Here is a 24,036-nt window from a genome sequence, read left to right as displayed (position 1 = left end):
GTAGACGTGACCTGCATTATAAACCACCCACGTCACTTATACAATAATTGTCTTGTAGTGATAACGACGACATTTACACAAGCAAGCTAGGCTCTGTGCCAGATACCTATATTTAATATTTTAGTTAAATTGTATTTAGCTTTAAATTAATTTTATTATTTATTATTTTTTTTAATTTTATTATATTACATTATAGTGTTTCTGATCGAACGTTTGATAACCAACTAATTTTCATTAAAAATGTATATTTTCTCGGTAGTGCTGTTCGTATAAACCTAATTATGAATTATGGGACTAAAGGTAATAAAAAAACTGAACATAGAAGTTTGGAAGCCAAATTTATGAAGAGTTATAATCAATTTTATTTTTAAACAAATTCAGCTTGCCTATTAAATTATATTTTATAAAGCAATATTGTAATTTTTATTCGGTTTTAAAATTTAATCATATGATTTTTCTTCGTATAAATACTATTTTATTACATTTGTCGATTTATATTTCAAAAATGTTTCAATAATATTTCGTTAGTTTTAATGGATATAGTTTATTTTCCCTTTTTTTCTCCTTAGCGCATTACATAAACTAAAATATTCACTAAATTATGTTTCCTTTCAGAAAATATATGAACATAGAAACATACATAAATAAAAATATTTTTGTTTCGTAACTGTACGTCAGTACAGTCATCAGGACTATTCATCGGTCCTGATGAAATGTAATGATGTCAGCGATCCCTTTTGCCATTAATTCTGGAAGCAACCACTCGTCGATCATTCTCAGATAACTGTTGTAGATTAATAGCGCCATCGAAAGCATAAGGACCAAAGAGATGTTCAGCTGTCATCCCAATCCAAATCCTTTTCAAGGATTGTCTTTTGTCCAGAAAAACCATTTCGGTTACGAGAGCTTGGATAGATCGCACTCTCATCTTTCTATCGTTTGCTCTCGGAAAACCTTCAAGCAATTACTGACATGCATAAACACGTCGATCAAGGTTGTCATTCAATTCATTAACTGTGGTTGGCTGTAGACATTTAGCTTTTAGATCCTTCCCCATACGCTCTCGCACTGTCGATCTTGAAATGCCTAACTCTGCAGAACATTTACAAGTTGATTTTATCGGTGAACTTTGAATGAATACCTCCACAGTAGCACGCGTCTCAGCTCTAGTGCTCGTCCTCCCACTGCGTGGCGCATCAAGAACGCTTTCCGTTGCAAAAGATTTCTTCTCCCATGTCAGTAATGTTTGCCGTGATGATGACGATTTCGCAAAACGCACAAAGAAGCCATTCATAATGTTCTGCAATGTTTTACCAGCGTATGGATGTTCATGGATCCACACACAAGATAACAAACGCTCTTCGACAGTGAACACAATCGTACCCGCCATCGTTTTACGCTGGAGTACGACTAATGTTATCCCTTTCTTTTTCCTGTTTAGCCTCCGGTAACTACCGTTTAGATAATACTTCAGAGGATGAATGAGGACGATATGTATGAGTGTAAATGAAGTGTAGTCTTGTACATTCTCAGTTCGACCATTTCTGAGATGTGTGGTTAATTGAAACCCAACCACCAAAGAACACCGGTATCCACGATCTAGTATTCAAGTCCGTGTAAAAATAACTGGCTTTACTAGGACTTGAACGCTGGAACTCTCGACTTCCAAATCAGCTGATTTGGGAAGACGCGTTCACCACTAGACCAACCCGGTGGGTTTAAGCCTAATGTTTTCCCACCACGAATCAACATATCGGAAAATCCCCACCACAGCTTATCCTTCCCACCTTTTCCAGCAGCGAGCGATATAAACGGTGAAGATTGGCAGCAGTAGAACCCGATTAAGCTGGATTTATTAGTGCAATCGTACTTCCCGCCCACTCACTCCTACTGGTGAAATGATGGTACTACCCAATCCCACCACCCACCTTCTTAAAAACAGTTATTTCCACTGGGGTGTAGACTAAATATATATGTATGCATGTGTATATTTGAAGCAGAACTGATAATTGCTGCTGAATCCCTAGAGAGTCTGGCATGTCGAGTGTGCATTACAAGTGGCATAGCAAGAGTTAACTTTCAAGGATCTACTCGTATAGGTCAGCCCCGAAAAAGAAAGTTAAGTATTTTCTATTTTCTCCATTAAGTCATCATAATAACAACAAAAAAAATATTACAGTTATTTTAGTAGACTATAAGAAGTAATGTTTAAAATTAACACTTTTTAAAATTGCAGTTCTTTGTCTTCATTTTCTTTTTGACTAATTTACAGTCTAATTGTTGAATTGATTCCGATAACTAACTGCAACTAAGAAATTTTATACAAAACTTCAACTTTTGATACTGACTTAAAAAAGAGGACTGTTTTCATTTTATCAGCCATACATTTTGTAAAGACCTAAACATGGTAAGTTATAATACTAATTTCTGAAATTCAATAATTCTAATAAAAGCTGTATGTCTTTCGGTTTCATTTTAGATTTGTTATATACGGTTATTATAAGTATAAACCAAAACAATATATTTGATGATTTGATCACAGTTTTAAAATATAACTGCTTCAACAGAATAAAAATCTTAAAAAACATCATTCGTAAAAGAAATGCCTTACATCCTTGTAGTCACCATAAATATTACAGAAGTATGGGCTCTGTGGGAAAGGAATTTTAAGTAAGGGATTCTATACAGGCTGCTCTAGGAAGTTATTGTGAGGGTTTTTTCTATCAAATTTTTTACGATATAATTACAAGGCGATAATTATGAAAATACAAAATCAAGTCAGCTTTCTGTGACAATTTGGCTGACATCGATGCCTTTTGATCTAGGCAAGATATACAAGTAGTTGAATACAGTGGGTTATTTTTCATTAATATAATAGATCTCCGTATTAAACCTGTATGCGTATGGTTCTTGTTAAACTGAATCAGAATGGGAGAGGTGGTCGCTGACGATAATTTCTCCGTAAGTGGAATTTTGGCGATACAACACAAATGATTGGATATTATAACACATAACTGTCATTCTTACTTGTATTTTAGCAATGAAAATATAATCAGATATTTTTGCAAAATAACGCAAACTGCAATTTAATGATTAAGCAATTGTGATACAATTTTTATATTTTATATTCACAATTTTTTTCTTATTAAAAATTAGACGCATCATTCTTTTTATTATGAAGCCGGTATGCTAATTAATAATAATTCCATATTTTTGTTTAAGTAAGGATTTGTATAAGAACGTTTCGTACAGCAAAGTAACTTTTTCGGTAGAATATACTGTGAACGCATTAATTACACAAAAATTATGGGTTATTTTAACTAAACGTGTGGTGTATAAAAATACAAAACTAAAGACTATTATTAAATGATGTTTGATGTATTTGAAGTATTTATGGAATGATACAACTTAGATTACAAAAATGAAACTGAATTTTTTTTTTTTGCTGTAAAAGACCGGTCCACAATATCTATAGTCATTAGCCCGGTTGAAAATTGGTAGGGTATGAAAAGGTGTCATACCTGACCGAAATTGGAACCCGGTATCCCCGCACGAAAAACTGAAAAGCTACTTACTCGGCCGCTTTAATATAATTTATTCAACTTGTTTTATCAGATTAGTGCAACATATTAACGCTTTAGTAAATTCCGTGGATGCGATTTTAACCTTCGGTCAGTTCAGGCTCCTGTCATAGACATATGTACAGCCTTATAAAGCAAGAGTTTGTTGTATTATTATTGCTTTTTCTTAATTACGATTACTCTGCAAACTAAGTAGTCTGTATTAAGTCATAGAATTTACTGTAAAATTTTACAGGTCTTACATGATTAATAAAAATAAGTATTTCATTTTTATATTAAAAGTACTCGTTTCTTTAAGTAGTTAATATTTAAAATCGACGAAATAATTTGCGAAAATCTGAATGAAATCGAAATAAACGTAGAATGTTGAAAGTATCTGATTCATATTTACTAGTAGAATAAACTTTGTTTTACTATTGGTGTTGTAAATCATCTTTCATCACTAAAGTTACTTTTGTATCGATTAAAAGAAGATCCTTTGCGTCACTTATATTTAAAAAATATATCCCTGTTTGAAATATTTTTTATTTGAACTAGTGTAATTCCTTAACTCATTTCTTTACCTTGTTTGTTATATAATCGAACTGTTTGAACCAATCTTTAAACGGATAATGGAGAAGATTTTATTACTAAAATTCTTTCAAGATTACAATTTCCTGACGTAAAATATATATTCCATGTTTTGTTTGATAAAAAGGAACCGATTTGTATGGACTGCTTAAAATTTAATCAGCATTTTGGAAAAATGCCCAACGGATGAACGAAACAGTAACAGGCTATTTATATTTGTATTGTATTTTCTTCATAAAAGTTTAACCGTCATTAAAACAATTTTACAAAATCGCTGCGTCGGGAAATAAGTTTAACATTATTAAAGACAATGAAAGCAAAAAAATGTTAGTTGCGGAAAACTTATGAGTTATAGCATTATATTCTTATTCCAAGTGATGGTAGAGTATGAGAAGAACGATCATTGTTAGGGCATTATTACCATTCTGGTTATGGTTATGAGATAAGAATAAAGGGACTGCCGGGTAGATTTCTATTTCTTTTCAACGCTTGCTCTTTGAGAAGATGAAGATTCTTTGGGGTGCATAAACAGGTCATTTTATGAGGTCTATGGCTAGAACGGACCTAAAATGACTGTCCCTTGAATGGCCAGCATAAATCACTGGTTTACTTGGCTTTCTTTCCCTATCTATATGGTCCTCTTATTACAGGATTTCTTCTTTTTTGTTTCTTTTTTTCTTGTAATGTCCCACGTGCTGACTTAATTTATAGAAATGCTTTTGAGCTTAATAATTTTTATAAAAAATCTATAGTTTAATCGTTCTGGATGTCAATAGTTTTCGTATTACAAATAATAATACGATACGAAAACATTATTGACAATTTTTTTATCTGCATTACTCCGCAATTTCAAATTTTATTCTGAACTTTTATGAGTTATGTATGAAACATTCAAACAAATGAATATATTTTTAAAAAATTAATAGCTACATGAATCTGTATGAGCAAAAGATCATTAGGATTTATCGTGATATCTATTAGGAATTCCTCATTTCTATTTCTTTACTTACTCGTACTTAGGTCGTCTTTCTTAGGTTAGCTTGTCTTAGATTGTCGTACTGTTGTCTTTCATTAGTAATAATAAAGTTTTCATATCAAGAGACTATCTTAAATGTAAAAATATAACGTTGATTTTAGATAATGTAGTTCATGAATTAGAAGTTTATGATTCATGATTTCCTTCAAAAATATTAAAGTTACTAGATAACCTTTTACATTAAACTGTTAAATAAAACAATATTAACCAGTACGAAAGCCGATTTTACAATTATTGACTGCTTGTTATTTATATTTCTGCACGATATCCTAAGATCGATTACTTTGAGCTGAAATTTGATCCGGGTTCATTTCTTATTTTTCTCCTTTCAGTAAGACTTCCGTTACTAGAGTACATTTCTGGAGAAGCGCGTTTTACATGTTATTGATTTTTATCATACTAACCAAGAAATCTTATGAACCAATTATGATAGTTACATCAAAATTATTCCACTGAAAGTTGGATGCGGTAACAGTTAAGCATTTACGGAAAGAAAGTTTTCTTCAGTTAGTCGAAAATATAAAAGTTTTTGAAATAAAGAGTGATTAAAAATAGAATATACACTTTCGACAGCTTATTAAAAATTTATTTTTGTGATGATTACTTACATGATTATATAGAAAATTCTTTAAGTTTTTATTTATAGTGTTCAATGTGTGCACCGTTCGTAACACAACTTATATCAACACGGTAGTCGAATTCATCCCAAACACCGCAAGCATATGCCGATCAACGGTAGCAGTAGCATTTGTGATGCGTTGTTTTAAGTCGTCAATATCCACAGGAAGGGACGGTACAAAAACTTTGTCTTTTACATTAGCCCATAAAAAGTAGTTGCAAGGCGTTAAGTCTGCACTACGTGGTGACCAATGCTTAAACAATATGTTTTCCTTACTTGCACGGTCGATCCATTGTCTGGGTTCATTCAGTTAATTTCTGACCTCTAAGTGCCAGTGAGGGGGAGCTCCATCTTGAACAGAAACGAAGTTTTTCTCTGTTCTCTGCCCCCTCACGCTCTCACACACACATACACTCAATCACTCTCTCTCTCTCTCTCCCCTCTCTGTTATTGGTTTTGTTATCTTTGTATAATACTTTTGTCTAAAGAATTTATGGATACTTAAGTATATTTCTCAAAAAATAATAAATTGTAAGAAAAATTAGACAACTAAGTAAATTTTTATACGTTTTTGCGTATAATAATTATCCTCTACTGGAAAATTAGAAATGATATTTATTCTCATTGTATGTGTCGAATGAAAAAAATTTAACACTTCAGTAAAAATTTATCATAGAAGAAAAATGAAATTATAATTAACAGCATAATAATATTTCGATCTAATAAATCCTGTTTATATTACTTTTCTGGTATCATAACTCTAAAATTATGCTGCAAGAAGAAAAGTATGGTAATCAATTAAAAAATGGGGTATGAGATTTTTTTTGCATTTCTTAGCGATTCATGACCGAGTGACCCCAAAATAAAAAAAAAAGATAGTAGTAATGTACGAGTATGTACGTGTGTTGGCGTATTTGACTCTTAATAACTTTTGACTAGATGAACCGATTTTGATCAAATTTTGTACAAAGATTTCATTTATATAGGGTAATTTGTTGGTAAGATTTTGTAGATAATATCTCTAGGAGGTTGGTTAGGTAGTTTGTTGGGGTAACTCCACTTTATATTGAGTTCAGTACATGCGTGTATGCTTATCGTACCAATGAAAAAAAGCTTTGCCCCAAAATTCCCCCTTTCACAAAAAAGCTATTTTTTTATTTATTGCACATTATTTTTTACCTTTTTTTATTTTTTAATATCTTCCTAGGAATAGTAATATTGCAAACAACCCAAAAAGATACTTGGTGGGCAATATTGGGTATGGGAGAGCCAATCAAATTTAAAAGTATCGATTTTTTTAATATTTTAAAACTTTGTTTACTTTATTTAAATTTTTAATATTATTTTTTTACAGTATTATTTAATTTTTTTTTTTTTTTTAAGTATTATTGTAATAATAATAATATTCCAAAAATATTTTATCATAATTTACCCCCCCCCCCCACCCACAAACAAAAAATCTTAAAAGTAACTTTTTATTAGCTATACATTTTTCAGTGGAATTCTGTTTAGTTTCTTCCATTTAACGTGCTAATCGTATAAAAATTTTCTTGGAAAATGATTCTGGGTGATTTTTGGGAGAAGGAAGAATATCGGTTTATAATTTTTTTTTTGGTTTATTGAAAAAAAAGGTTGTCTTTTCATACAGTTAAAAGAACAAAGAATTATCTTAAAAGTACGAGAATCATCAAAGTTGGAAATAAAGTATCTTTCAATTTTAACTGGTATTTTTTTTTTTTTTACATAAAACCCTAATTTTTTGAAGACGTCTTTAAAATACTCGGGGAAAAAAAAGGCTTTTTAAAAATAGTAAATGTTATCGAAGATAAAAAATATTCCATCTTGGTTAATCTTTATAGTAGAAAATGAAGAGAAGTGTAATGTTACAAAAATTAAAAATTGCTTCTTTATTTTTTCTGATGAAACCAGAATTACTTTTAGATTTATAAATAATTGTAGACTTATTTTATTTCCTATATTTAATAAGGTAAATTTATAGACACATCAGATTGTTTAAAAGTAAGTACTTCTGAATATGTTTTTGCAGAAAAAAATCTGAGAGCAGAATTTATTTACAATCACAGCAATTTTTTGTTTATTTTTCAGTTGTTAATTTCCTACTTTAAATCTTATTCACCGATTTTTCATCAAATGATTTACTATAAAATATAAAATTACTATTTTCATGTTTTTAAATTACAATCACACCGTAAGAAGAAATATAAACAACTTATAAAGAAACTGTTTCACTTCATGTTATACTTCTATTACGATTATCCACCTCAGTTGAGATAAATCAACGCTACAAATTCCGTTAAGAGTTTAGAAATAAGGAAACAATTTTCGTAGTCCTCAGTGTTGCACGTTGTACTCGCGTAGTTCTCTGCGTTTACATTTAAAATGCCTGTTGTGCATGTATCAGACCTGATTTAGCTAGGAGAGAATAGAGTTGAGACCACGCAACGGTATTAAATTAACTGTGGCTCGCGTGCAGTAAACGGAGCTGTATTTTTGCATTGAAACCAAACCACGCCCGGGGCAAGACAAAACAACCGCCTAAAAATAATTAAATAATAGTTCACCAAAGTCCTACAATGCGTTTCTTCCCTGTTTTACATCATTTCCATTTACTACAATATTATCCTGTAATTTTGTAAAATAACTGTTCATGTAATATCATTTGTATAAAAAAAGAATATCACGAGGTAACTTTTATCTAATTTTATCTCCCATAAATAGAGTATATGTTTTTTTTGTATAAATAAAATGATGGAAAAACCCAGTACTCATAAAAAATAATACCAGTCATTATAACAGAAGTTCATTTATTTATTTTATTTTTTTTTGTTATTTTAATGTTCAAATTGAAGACTCACCCACGTTTTAATAATTTTAGAATTATTTTGGTACACATTAAAAGGTTTTTCTCGGTAATTACTTGTATTCACATTATTATTTTGTTGCTATATATAACAATTTTGTTGCACTCTCCACCAACACAAAGCAAAAAAAAAAAATTATACGATTGAAAAATTGTAAGAATAAACTATCTGGTATTTTCTCTCGTAACTATACTCTACAACAAATTGTAATTTGTTTTTTCTTTCGGAAAAATTTGGTGAATAGAATTCAACAAGACATGCAGATTTATTTTACAGATTTGATTGCAACAGACTGATATGTTCTATTTGCAGATAGTGAACCAATTTAGAAATTTATCTACATTTTGTAAGCTAAGAGATCTTATATCAAAGGATATTTTTTCTAGAAAAATTATTAAATCTGGTTTATAAGATTGTCTTGTTAATCAGTTAAAAAAACAAGATTTAATATTCGTTTTGCATTAAAAAAATATATATTTAGAAAATTCTATTAAATTAAAGGGTGCACAAATTCATTATTTCGTAACAAAAAGGAGTGCATTAATAAAACTTTTATTTCAGTTTCACTTAAAACATCTTATATGTAAGAGGAGGGTTTAGTGTTAAAGCTTTCACTGAACGTAATCATGTTCTCCAACAGCCACTCCCATGTCAAGGTGTCACTGTTCATGTAATATCATTTTTATAAAAAAAAAATATCACGAGGTAACGTTTATCTAATTTTATCTCTTATAAATAGAGTATATGTTTTTACGTAACAAAAAACTGGATAATAATTGTAGAGCTGAATATCACTGGCTTTATGTGCACTTGATATGTCAACGTATAACACAGTACATTCTAATCAGTGAGGAATACAATGAGAAACCGCTTCACTCCTCACTTTCTCTTAAGCTACAGTGGTATATGGTTAAAATTAAAATTGATTTTCTGTTTTGGACTTACAAACTACTACCATTGCGGTTTCGTAAATAAAATAAAAATGTTTATGGTAGAATATTAAAATAATTGATCATACTTAAGAGACTGAGTAATAAATACAAAGCTTTCCAAAATGAATATTAATCATGAGATAATTACATGAAAAATCTGATATGCACACCGCATGACTTCCTTGTACGTCTATTAAATTACATATTTTTAAAATGAAAAATACAGAAAATTTTATTTCATTAATAACTTCTGATATTTTTTTTTCTTTATTGTCATTGAATTATTATTATCGTAAATTTATTTTACAATCAGAGGTTAATAATTGTCAAAAAATCGATACATTTAAATTTTAAAAAAAAGTTAAAAAAAAGAGAGGTGAAATCGGATTCGAGCCGATGTTCCTTCCCCTAAGATCTAAATATTTTATTAATTAAAATTTTATTTGGGTATAATTCTGGAAATAAGTGCCATTTATGATATATCGTTGAAAAGCTCTGAATGAGAGCTTATTACTGCAGTTAAAAAGAAGTCTAAAATCCAGTTTTTTTTTATTTTGGGCTTTTTTGGACACTTTTGGTCCAGTCTAGTGCAATCAAAAGGGGAGGTGCACAACTAGATATTACAACAGTAATAAAAAATTCAAAAAAATTCAAAATTTTAATTTCATACGGCTAATCGTTTTTGAGTTATGCGACGAGATACACATGTACATAAAGACAACACGCCGAAACTAGTCAAAATGGATTCAGGGATGGTCAAAAGAGATATTTCCGTTGAAATCTGAAAACCGAAATTTTTCGTGATCACAATACTTCCTTTACTTCGTACAAGGAAGTAAAAATACAAATTACCCAGATTAGTAGAAATTTACTTCCAAAAATAAATTACTTATATAGCAATTCTATAAAGCACAGTTATTGAAATCGTTTAGAAATTAGTTGAGAAGTTACTATAGATTATTAACATTTATGTTGTAAGAAATCTTTATTAAGTAAATTTTCTCATGGCGTAAAAAACTAGTTCTCACAAAAATTGAAACAGACCTCTATGATTTTTTTCAAGATGTTACCTATTACTGTAGATTGATATTGTGACAATTTAGCAAATAAATATAATTTAATTAAAATTCTTGTACAAAATATATAAGAAACTTATACCTGTCGTGTGCATATATATATATATATATATATATATTTGTTTTATATATATATATATATAAAATAAATATTTGTTTTAAAATTCAAAGCATGGTAAGATACTTTAAAGTACTATTTTTACTAATACGATTTATTATAATTACAGCTATTAAAGTTTCATATATGTACAAATAACTACCGCAGGAAAAACATATATTCCTCTGATATTACCGCTTGAGTTTTAATTTTTGAGAAAACTTAAGTACATTACTGTAAGAGCCACTGAATATCGTTCTACACTACACAAAATTTTGACAATTATTATTTAATTATATTCTAGTAAGAATTTCATTAATTATAAAAATTATATGTGGCCATTAGATTAATTAACAGTTTTATGACGATTAATAGAATTTATATTGAATTAAGTAAAAAAAAAAAAAATATCTACACTGAACTTGTAAAAAGTACACTTTAAAGATTGGACAGAAATTAGCGTAGGATACATGTTAAAATTCAGCTATTTTTTTTTGTCTTCAGTCATTTGACTGCTTTGATGCAGCTCTCCAAGATTCCCTATCTAGTGTTAGTCGTTACATTTCGGTATACCCCTGGTACTTACGTATTAACGCCACCGCAGCTACAGCTTTATTTAAAAACAAAGTAGTCAATCGGATTTCAGTGGAAAATGGGCCGATATAGAGTTTAACATAGATTTAAAACAGTTTCTTCATTAATTTTAATAAATGGTTATTTTTATTTATTTTATAAATATAATTTAACCAAACTTAACCTACGCTCGCTTCGCTCGCTAACCTTGACTAATTAACACCGTAATTTTTTGAGTATTTATTTAATAAATTCAGTAATTATTGTTATTTAAATAATAAATAATTGCAGTAATTACTGAATTTATTAAATAAATACTCAAAAAATTACGGTGTTAATTAGTCAAGGTTAGCGAGCGAAGCGAGCGTAGGTTAAGTTTGGTTAAATTATATTTATAAAATAAATAAATATAAATAACCATTTCATAAAATTAATAAAGAGACTCAATAAAATAAATACTCAATTTTAAATAAAGCTGTAGCTGCCGTGGCGTTAATACGTAAGTACCTACCCCCTACAACCCACATCCCTAACAATTTGTTTCACATATTCAAAACGTTGTCTGCCTACACAATTTTTTCCTTCGACCTGACCTTCTAATATTAAAGCGACTATTCCAGGATGCCTTAATATATAGCCTATAAGTCTGTCTCTGCTTTTAAATATATTTTTCCAAACGCTTCTTTCTTCATCGATTTACCACAACATCTCTTCATTTGTCACTTTATCCACCCAACTGATTTTTAACATTCTCCTATAGCACCACATTTCATAAGCTTCTAATCTTTTCTTCTCAGGTACTCCGATCTTCCAAGTTTCACTTCCATATAAAGCGACGCTCCAAACATATACTTTCAAAAATCTTTTCCTGACATTTAAATTAATTTTTGAGAATTAATTAATTTTCAAAATTCAGCTATTTTCTTTAAAATTATTTATTTTTTAAAACGCTAGCTACCAATTAAAACCACTGAACTATGATTTTGTAATTCTAAAAATTTAATTTGAATTTATTCATTTTTTTCTAGAATGAGATAATCTGTAAAAACATTCAAAATGAAAATAAATTAATTAGAGCATATTAATCATATACTTAATCAAGCGCATTTGCTTGGCTATAATGTTGCTAATCCAGTTTTTATAAATAGTTACTGTAATACATTGTTTCCTGAAAGATTTACAAAAAATAGCTTTTTATTTTCCCCTAAAATTACGATAACATTTTAATTTTTCATATAAATCTTTCATTCGAAGTAAAATTTATTTATAATATTATTTTAATTCGTTTTAAACATGCTATGGTAAACATAACTAATGAATTCTTCAAGTAATTGATTTTTAGGATACTTAATGTAAGTCACGTTGTTTGATAGTTATAGACGTTTTTTTAGCTTGCGGGTTGTACTTTTTCAATCAGCGAGCAGTAACAGATTGTAGAGAGAGAAAGAAGGAGAGAGAGAAAGTATTGATGTAAAATAAATAGTAAGAAGAGCTTTAACTGTATATTTTGGTCGAACAAGCCAATAGAACTTACACGTGCATAAAGCTATTGGAAATGACGATTCTTATTATTAAGTTATTTTTATAACTGCTAGAATGTTAGTAAAGTTTTGACCTTTGTCATACCGATAAAGATCATATCAATATATATAAATTATATTATTTACCATTTACATTACAATTCTCTGTTTCATGGTTAATGATTGCGGTTACACAAAAAAAAATTAATATATTTATATATAGTATAATGTAGGACGTTTAATCTACGGATAGGTTTAAATAGTAACAAGATCGTATCTGTTTTATTTCGTAATTGAAAATTAAGTATAAGTTTGGAGGTCGTATTTTAATTACCATTTTATTATTTGTGTACGTGTGTTTTGCAATGGTAAAAACGTTTTTCTATTCCGTGTTTGATTAATTGTAATTATGATGTTTTGGTTATATTTACATATTTAATTTAAAACGATATACTACTGCAGTCGATTCCTGTGTAGTAGTAATAGAATGGTAATTTTAAATCGTATAATAGTCTTAAAAATATTTGTCTATAGCCCTTCATCTTATATTGAGATTAATTTTATAACCCTGTAATGAACTCTGAATTCTGTTCTGATCGTAAATAAATTTTTATGAGGTGGCCGCCCATTGCTAAGATGGGTTCATTCTCCCAACGCGCTGCGGTTCCCTACCCGTTCTTTCGATCTTTGTCCGTTTAGCTTCGGTTAATATTTATTTTGTACGTTATAATTACAACGAAAGATTTCACCATTTAAATTCGTATCATTATTCTTAAAATTTGAACACTAAGGTCAAAGATCTGTTAGTGTAATTACGGTAAAATTATCTCTTAATGAGTCTTTTATGAAATATATATTTTAATTCGGTTAATTCAAAGGTCGTATATTATAAACATTTTAGTTATTTTTAAAAACTTAGTTAATTTAATTAATCCTACATGTTTATATTAAACTACGCATATATATTTTTATAGCTTTAAAGTATATTGTACTATTATTTCCCACGGCATAAAAATCATTATAGGTAACTGGACGTCTTGGAATCAATTACAATTAAAAGATTACAGCCTCGCATTTCCGAGTAAGTTAAGTAGTTGTTACTAATCGGATGTTATATTTATTTGTTTTAGAATAATTGTTAAATCACAGCACTTACTGAGAATACGTAGAATAAAGATTAATCTGGATGGTTTATATAAAAATGTCTTATTTAACTTTAATCCATTTAAATTGGAGTTATTTAAGTTTTAGAATTCCAGATAATATGTTTCTAAAATCGGAATTCTTTATTGAACATTAAAAAAAAACAGAATTTTTTATTTTTTTAAATATACTAATTTTTGGTTCATGACTTAATTTAATGATAAATATTTATTTATGTAAGGATCCATAAGAATGCGTACGCCTTAAGAATCGTTCATTAAACACATATGGTTTATCATGGTGGGCGTTAACTTATAGCTAAGCTTATACACGCGTATGGTCTGGAGGTAAGTAAAGACCATTTCACTTGTAAGTGATTAATGGTTGTTTGCTCTAAACAGCTGCTAAATGCAGTTTTTCAAACGCTATTTATATACTTGATTTTAATATGAAATGAAAGCAACTCTGCGATACGGAGTTACAGCAGTAGCGGCCGTGTAGTCTACGTACCGAGAAGAACAGACTAAGAATATTCTTTCTCTTTCTCTCTTATATGTAGCATATCTTTTATATCTATATCCATCTGTGTATGTTGAGTGAATGTGTGTTATACAGACCCGGCTGTAAACACGAGATGTGGTTTAGGCGGTGTGGCAGCGGGAGGAATGGAAGAGAGCGCAAGTGCGTCTTGTTAATAATTGTCCGAGTGCCCACACGCACTGACCTCTTGACATTTAAACAAACGGATGTGCTAGTAATGAGCGATTATCACTCTCTTCCTGTTCATCAAATTGTGTCTCGGGTTTGGGTGGCTCCACTTGACATGTTTGTACATTCTAATTGGTGCCGCCTACGCCCAACCTGTAAGCCTTTTTTCTTGAGGCTGCTTGACCTCAGTCGAACCCCTACCGTTACATAAATCATTTGCTCACAAAACATTCAGGGTCATCGGTGATAACAGTGTGCCCAGCGGGTTAGTACGGCTTATAATCCGAATCGGATTTGTATGCCGCGTATAATTTATTTACCCGTGCTGCTCTTCTTTAAATTCAAACATGTTTTTTTAATACAGACATGATTATTTCTTGCAATTTATTTACACGAAAAAAATTAAAGTTTGTCTGTCCATTTAGTACTCAATTTTGAAAGACTTAATAATTAATAAATAATACAACTAGTTGGTTGGTTATGTCTCATTATTGATTTAAATTAGCCTGTTTAAGATTTCAAAAATATGTAAATAATTTTTTAATCTGCAGCGATTGTAATCAATAATACTGTCAATTTAATATATGTGTTAACGTTTCTTTTAGCTGATATTTTGATTGGTGTAGAGGATTCATTTCATACGTCTACTATATTTTAACCATAATTACATTAACATAAATCTAAGTGTTTTCCGCTTCCTTATAAGGTTTGAGAATGTACAATATTCATTAAAATTAAAAATTATAGTTAACACATCCCAACCCCGTAGGGGAAGACACCCACCCTGTGGCGATTCCGGTCGTCACACCACCCCTTACGTTCCGAGCCTGAGGAACTTTACCGGAGGTCGTCTTTAGATCCATTAACTGATTACATCTCACAGTCATCACCCAGACCTCAGTCGGGATATCATCGTCGCGAATCCCTCGGCAGACATTTACATCAGTAAAAATTATTGTCTCAGTTAACTCCTTCGATTTTGGCTTCTTTCGGACATCTTCACCCTCTGAACTAGCTAACCGAGTTTGCAGAAGCGCGAACCCCGCGCCTAGTCCAATTTTAATATGTGTGTCAGAAGCCTGTCGCGCAAACACACTATCAAGCGACCTCCTATACAGGTTAGCAGATATGCTATTATGTCCTACATAAAACTTTTTCCAGCCATAAAAACCTGACAGATCACCTTTAATCACACATTGGTGCTGCAGGAGAATAACATCGAGGCTTCATCGCTCAACAATTTCACCTAACTAAACTTGGACTAGATAAACACGCTCTTCAGTTGACCAAACTTAACCATCAAGAGACTTTAAGTATAGCTCAACTGCTCGGAAGTAACAATCACATTCTCTACTGGCAACTGAATGATGATGATTCTTGCGCAACCTTTTACAGTTCACGCAGGTGACTGTCCTCTGACATCGGTGGACAATCAATGCATTTGTAGCCTTCCTCACCACAATGCGCACAGACCAGTGTAAATTTACAAAATTTGGCTTTGTGTCCATACCTACAACACGTAAAAAATCTTTCTTTCTCCCTCGTTCTTAAAAGAACACAAGCAGGACTAAGGGGGGTAACCCCTTTGCTTGTTACAGGGTCTTTCTTGTTACTGGGTCCAGAAGTCGTTGTCACTCTTTGGCCGCAATGAGGCGGGTGCACCAACAAATCGTACTCCTTGAAAATCTGAATCTCCGTGAAACGAAGGAGCTGAATTAATTAATAATTTCATTGAGCGGAATTAAAGCAAATTTTAAAAATTTTATTATATAATGGTATATTTTGATAAATATAAAAAATATACGCATATTACATTTATGAATTTATTAATGTTATTTCAGGAATCAATTTTTCTAAATTATAGGCCATGTAAATTTAATATTATTTTTTTGTTTTTATCCTGAATTTTCCCATCCTTGACTTGCTGCTGCTGCTGCTACTACCGCCCACACTACCGCCACCACCATCAGCAAGTGGCCACTGAAAGACAGGATGATATAAAACAAAAATAACTTTTACATTTTTTTTTTTTTAATTTATTATAATTTTATTTGGAAATATAATTTACACATCTTTTGCCGTATTATGTGTGAAAAATAACATTCTTGACCACCAATTTGTTGCTCACAAACGTAGGCTTTTTCCATAGAATTTTCCATGAACTTATGCAAGATTTCAGGTCCTAAACTTTTCGGCTCGAATGTTTTCCTTAAGTTATTGAATTTTTTGATGTTTATTTACATAAATCCGTTCCTTCAAGTAGCCCAACAAACGTAAGTCTGGTGCTTTCAAATCAGATGAATGTGGAGTCCAAACAAAATCAGCATTATTTGAAGTTATTCCTTCACCGAAAATTTCTCTCAGGAGGTCTTTCGTCGCCCTGACAATGTGCGCAATAACTACATCCTGATGGATTCATACCTCCTGATAATCTTTGACTACTGGACGTAAAACATTTTTAACCGTTTTTCTACATAGGACCCTGTTTATTTTCCTGCCTGGTCTTCCTCATTTTCAAAAATGTATGGGTCGATAATTCTTTCAACCGTAACATACACTAAATAGTGCATTTTTGGTGATGCAATTGATGCTTATATAATTCCCTGGGATTCTCAGTATCCCAAGATCTGTAGTTTTGATTTTTGATGTACCCGTTTCAATGAAAATGAGTTTCATCATTCATTATCAACTGGTTCAAAAAGTTGTTATCCCTGGCTAGGTGTTAAAATCGAATGGCGTCCTGTAGCCGCTGCTGAGTATCTTGGGGTAGTAAAGCTTGGACATCTTATATGAAAAAATGTTAAATCTAGTTTCAGAATCTGCTGAAGCGATGTTCTGGCGACGCCTAGTTGAGCAGAGCAAAGACGGACAGCTCTGCTTCAATGTGCACAGTGCACTAAGGACCTCTTCCAGAAGATCACAGACTAATCCAGTTCTTTCACACCTTGCGATTTGGTTCTGAATCATGTCATCGCCAGGAGATACTCTGAAATTTAATACTGCCGGGATAATCGCTGAGTTTTAATAATTGATATTTCACTGGAATGAAAAATCTCAATGAATTTTAGTATCATGCGTAGCCATTTTAATTTCCAATGGATGCTCTGTAATCTACAAAACAAAAATAGAAAAGATTGAAAACAAACAAGTTATTACTTTTTCAAACCTTTTTGTATTTTAGTAGCCACCCGGGACTACTTTAGTAGTGTTTATTTTTATAACCCAATATTTCATGTTTCATATTTATTTATATACTGTTCATTAGTAGTTCTATGATTATTACTTCAGTTAAGGAATTTTTTTTGATCGATTTCATATCACTTTGTGGAAATTTCCTTGCGAAGAAGAAATATTAAACTATTTTTATTTAAAATAAAATATTAGTAACGGCTTATTATCATGCTCAACAAGAACTCTGTGTGGCGTAGAAAAAAAAACATTTAAATTATATATTAAAAACCAATAACTGAGATTCTTCTTAATTTTATAAAATTATTATTTTTTTAATAAGAAATAAATTAAATTCTTTCAGCTTACCTGTAAACCATCATAAGGAGTTAAAATTAATTCGTTAAAGTCAAAAATTAAAAAATCATGACTGTTTTTGAATTATTACTATGATTTTTTAAACTTTGACTTTAATGAATAATTTTTAACTCCTAATGATGGCTTCAAAGTAAGCCGAAAGATCTAGAGAACATGTCAACGTGCTGGTAAGGTGAATTATATTAATTTATTTAAATTTAAACTTATTGGACGTTTTGACTTGCATCAAAAGACTTTTGTAATAGTTTTGCCAATATTACACAATGAAAGAATATTTGCGATTTTGCACTAATTTACAATCGTAATTGTTTATTTACAGTTATCAGCTTGAAATCCAGTGCAAAATAGCGTTCCTAATTTCACTAAAAATGATCACAATAACAATTGAAAAGGTGTTAAAATAAAAAAAAGGATCCTGATGTTAAACTTGATTCGATCTGTCGGCAAAAAGATTAATTATCTTGTAAAATCTTCCCCTACTGTCATAGACAATAATATACTACTCTTGTATTAATTAACTGTTTTTTTTTCCTGTTTTTTTTTTTTAATTGGGTTAATTAAAATACACAATTATCTTCTTTTGTTTTATTACTACTGTTTTTATTGTTATGACCTTGAACATGTTGTACTCATATTTTAACGGGAAAGTGAAATGGATGAGATTGATGAAATAGTAGATGATAAAGTGCTGGTCACTTATCAGATGTTCAACCTGAGACCAACCTATCTAGAAGTTAGCGTGTTTATCCACCATGCTCTTCATGTAACGTTTATAACAGTTTTAAATACCTACATCTATTTTATCTGAATAATACAGATTTTCAAATTTCGCTATTCTTTACATGGATGACAGTGAGATCAAATTTAAAGACAGCTGGTAACACAGTGATATTTTATTAACTTATTGATATAATCTTTAACTTTATTTGATTGTTGAAATAATTGTTTTATGCCAAACCTTTTGGCATAAATTTTGCCGTCATGTTAATATTTAGCTATTCGTCTATCATTTATCTTTGACTGCAGCTGTACAATTTAAAGTCTATTAGTAAATTAAAATTATATTAATTAAAACGGTTTATTAATCTACAAGTTTCATATTATGGAATGTATTATCGTTAAAAAAGAGAGAAAACCGTGTTAATCAGTATATTCTTACAAATATTACGGAGCCTAATATAAAGTAATATAATACTGTCACAGTACTAAATAACTGAACGGAGGAGGAGTTTCTAGTGAGACGTGTGGGTCATTTCCACCTGTGAGGGCCAGTATGCCATAGTGCGCTGGCTCCAAAGATCAGCGGAGGACTCCACGTACGTTCCAAGTGTGACGCTTTCTGCTGTGTCGACGATCATTTGGACCTGACGTCTTTTAGGGTAGAGTCAAGATCAGAGTACCGGTGGGGGATCCCCTTGTGGACTCCATTTTTGAGGGAGTCCACAAAATTTTTGACCAAAATTTTTTTGGAATTGTAAGTAGATGGATTTTGTTGTATGCTAAACATGTGAAACTTTTTTTCACATGCAACCATTGTCGTATTGAGTAAATTTTAAGTTTTTCTTAACTTTAAGGTGTAAAGGTGAAAATCTTTTTTTTATCCCCTACTTAGCACCGGTAAAATCTACCTCTGCCTTCCGGCGTTCCGAAAGGGATTTTTTTTTTTATTTTGTATTGGAACCTTTCCTAAACTTTTTGTTCTACGGAGTGTATTCCTTAAGATTGTATCAAGCATTCCGTTGTTTTTATATTAAGGAAGACCTTAATATAAAAACAACGGAATGCTTAAGCAAGAATGATTAAGCAAGAGCTTAATTGTTGTGAAATTTTCCTCTTAGATTTTTAACAGAAGCCGCTGCAAGAGGTGATCTCGGAAACTCAGAACTCTCGCTGATACGGAAAGCACCTGAGAAAATGAGTCTAAATTATTTCATTATTTCAACGATCGCTTTTAGATTTTTTATGGATCACACTAGCGCAATGTCAGAGAAACAAAACTTTTTATGGATTTGAAATTTATTTTTATCGTTATTATATTACGTTGTATTAATAACGCAGTTTAACATAAAAAATAAAAAAAAATATTGATAGGTTTAATATCTTAAACTTTTTATTTTATTTGTTTATACTTTTTTTTTGTTATAGACAATGTATTACGAGACCCAGTACGCAGCTTCAAGGACTTACTGCATATCGTAGACAGTGGGAGTGTATATGGGGTGAGTAACATTGGTTTGTTATGGCATTTATCCAACAATACATTTATCGCTTATCTACATTTATAACGTCCAGTAAAAATATATACTGATAAACTAATACAAAATATTACTAACAATAAATAATAAAATACCGTACTAGGCGCTTGACTAATTTTTTGCCAACAGTGAACAAGCGTTAATTTTATTTAATCTGAACAAATTAAATACAGTGGTAAATTTTTGTTCTGTAGTTTAAATGGAGCAGGTAGGTTTTAATACATATTTAAAAAAACGGATTTTCATTATTCTGTAACTAATAGTGAAATGAATTTTTAAATTTGTATTTTTCAGAAATCGAAAATAAAATACATATTTTTAACATTAAAAATTATAATTAATTTAGGCTACAAAGGGACCGCAATGATCATCAGGAACGCTCCCCGCCCTTCAGAGGCTTACTGGATTGTGGGCGAGGACTGACAAAGAAAACGCTGATCAGTTTGCTTCACATCTAGAGGTAACGTTCCGACCCCACGATACAGAGGTCCCTGGTGATGTGTTAAAGACTTCCTTGAGAGCTCGATGCCAGTCAGCTTCCAGATTAAACCAATCTCTGCAAGGGAGATACTGAAATTAATCAGCGAAGGAAGACGATTAAGGAAGGCCCCAGGCTTTGACTTAGTGACGCACAAAATGCTTGTCATGCTTAAAGGAATCAAGTACATCAGGAATCTGTTTAACGGACGTCTTACTTCCCGGCGGAATGGAAGGTGTCGCAGGTGACGATGATTTTGAAACCAGGGAATCCTGCACAGGAAGTTTCTTCTTACTTAATTAGCCTATTACCGGTCTTATATAAATTGTTTGAGAAGCTACTACTGCACAGGCTTAGGCTAGTGTCGGAGAGTAAGGGGATAATTCCGGACCATCAGTTTGGTTTTAAGTGTGGCCATTCCACAATCGAACAATCCCATAGAGCCATCAGAGTCATCAGTGGGTGTCTGGAGGAACAGAAATTCTGCTCGGCGGCGTTCTTAGACATCCAACAGGCCTTCGATAAGGTAAGGCTTGCTCTACAAGTTAAAGCTACAACTTCCTCAACCCTACTTCCTAGTCTTGAGGAATTATCTTGAGAGGCGTTTTGCTCAAGTGAAAGTTCGTCAAATGACGAGTTTTCAAGGTTGTTTGAGATTGGGTCGGGTGTCCCTCAGGGCTCTGTGCTGGGCCCTGTGTTGTATTCCATATTCGCTGCGGAATTCCGGTCCTGGATGATTGCATCGTCGTCACGTTCGCCGATGACACTGCTATCCTGTCCGTTAACGAAAACCCTGGCCTAGCCTCGCAGAACCTACAAATGGCGCTAGATCGTATCTGCGTGTGGCAGAAAAAGTGGAGGATTAAGGTTAATCAAGGTAAGTCGAGGCACGTCATATTTGCCATGCGGAGGGATGTCTGTCCCCGTGTGTACTTCGATGGTGTTTTGATCCCGCAATCGGAGACTGTGCGGTATCTGGAACTTCACCTGGATCGGTGTTTGGTTTGACCTGGAAGTGTCACGTGAGGATGAAGAGGAAACAGCTAAATTCAAGGTACAGGGAACTTCATTGGCTGCTACGGAGGAACTCAGGCCTCACGTTATCCAACAAGATCTTAACTTATAAGGTTATCCTGCGCCCAATCTGGACGTACGGTGTAGAATTGTGAGTTACGGCTAGTACTAATAATGTGGAAATTATACAACAATTTCAGAACAAAGTAGCGAGGGTAATTGCCGGAGCGCCGAGGTTCACGCGGAATGATGAGATTCACGATTACCTGTAGCTCCCGTCGGCTCGTGAAATTGCACAACAGCGCAATGTCAAATACCTGCAGAGGCTTGAGAATCATGTAATTCATTTACAATTAATCTACTCGATAACAGCAGAGACGTCCGACGGTTGAAACGTGCCCATGTACTCGACTTAGGGTCTGCGTAACAGTTTGGGATCTAACACCTTCAAGTTTAGTGGTGTCGTATCTGATTTCTTGTTACTTCTCTTTCTTTTTCTTTTTATTTATTATTAGTGTTTGTTTTGTGGACTATATGATGCTGAAATTAATTGTTTGTGATTTATGATTGAGCTTGAAATTTAATATTGGATTTTAGGTTTATTTGCAACTATTTATTGTGTATTATTTATTTTGGGGGTTCCTTAAGGACCTCCTTACTACGTGCTTTTGTCAGGAAACGTAGTTATGGCTCCGCAGGAGAGCCGATTGTAATTATAATTGTTATTGAGAAAAAAAAATTACAGTAAAAGAATATAATTGAAATTAGATAAGGTTAATATTTATTGGAATCGATTAATGAAAGGTTATTTTTTTTATATTTATTCCCTGAAACGCGTTGACATTGTCGAACAAATAAAGGAACATAACTAATTTCATACGTTTTGGTGAATACTATATAGCCTACTGTTGTCTTCATTATTTTGTTTATTTGCTTGTTGGCCAGATTGTTAAGCTTTGATTTATTTGGTGGTTTTTTAGCCAATGATTTGTGTTTTTTTCCCTTCTTATATTTTATCCATTTGTTAAAAATAAGATTTGCTTATTTCAAAAGCAATTTCATATCAAATTAAAAAAGATAAATAAATCCATGAAACTGTAAAAATAATTTATGAACTTACCAAAAGTGTTAAATATAATTTTAAAAATTTACGTTTTAAGAATCAATTTTTAAATTTTGGTTAAAGTATTAATTGTGTGTGCTTTTAATTGATTTTTCTATTATATTTACCCCAATTTGTTTTTATCATACATTACTTCAAATAAATGTTTTCAACATTTCTTAAAGTTCATTGACCCTTCAGCAGTGAAATTAATTTTATAAAAGTTTTTTGGAATAGTAATAATTAAAGTGGTAGCATATCTATAATAATCGTGTATAACTATTGAAAAATGTAATGCACAGAAATGCCACTAAATGGTTGTACAGTTTATTTTTCATATAAAACTTATAAACCGAGTTAATCAAAACAACTACTGAAGTGTAAATTAAATTATCTGATGCTCTTGAAAAAGTAAGTTGTTTTAATTATATCCATTATTTAACATAAAAAGAATTTTAAATTATGAAAAATTACTCACGGGACATTTCAGCATTTTTTAAAAATTATTATTATTAATTCTTGAGTTTATTATTTAATTAACAAATAATGTAATAAAAATTAGATTAGATTAGCGCTTCATAAAAACTCTTAATAAATAACTGTTCTCAATACTCTGATAACATATGGACTTAATTTTTAGTCTATTAGAAGATTAAAATTAGATTAACATTTTAATTAAGACGTGTAATTAATTAAATAAGTATTCACCTTGAAATTAATATTCACTTTGAAATTAATTACAGATTTATAACTTTGCCAGAATCTGTTATTTGTGTGGTATTTACGTAATTTTTTCTTGCACTAATTAATGATTTTTTTTTATTACTAATATTTCTTTTTAATTTAAAAAATACAGAAAGGTTTGCTGTGACAAATTAAACAGGAGAAATAAACAATTTTCTTT

The 24,036-nt window shown here is 31.3% G+C and overlaps 1 protein-coding gene across 1 annotated transcript in view; it reads left to right on the top strand.

Annotated features, from left to right (window-relative positions):
* The window catches only part of LOC142321053 (uncharacterized), a 660,534-nt gene that overhangs the window by 102,199 nt on the left and 534,299 nt on the right, over positions 1-24,036 (top strand). Inside the window, exon 2 of the mRNA XM_075359059.1 lies at positions 20,429-20,502. The gene's annotated coding sequence lies outside the window, so the exon portion shown is untranslated. The remainder of the gene's footprint in view (positions 1-20,428; positions 20,503-24,036) is intronic.

This window comes from Lycorma delicatula, chromosome 3, assembly GCF_047948215.1.
Source record: "Lycorma delicatula isolate Av1 chromosome 3, ASM4794821v1, whole genome shotgun sequence".
NCBI lineage: Eukaryota > Metazoa > Arthropoda > Insecta > Hemiptera > Fulgoridae > Lycorma > Lycorma delicatula.
This window is presented reverse-complemented; position numbering and strand designations above follow the sequence as displayed.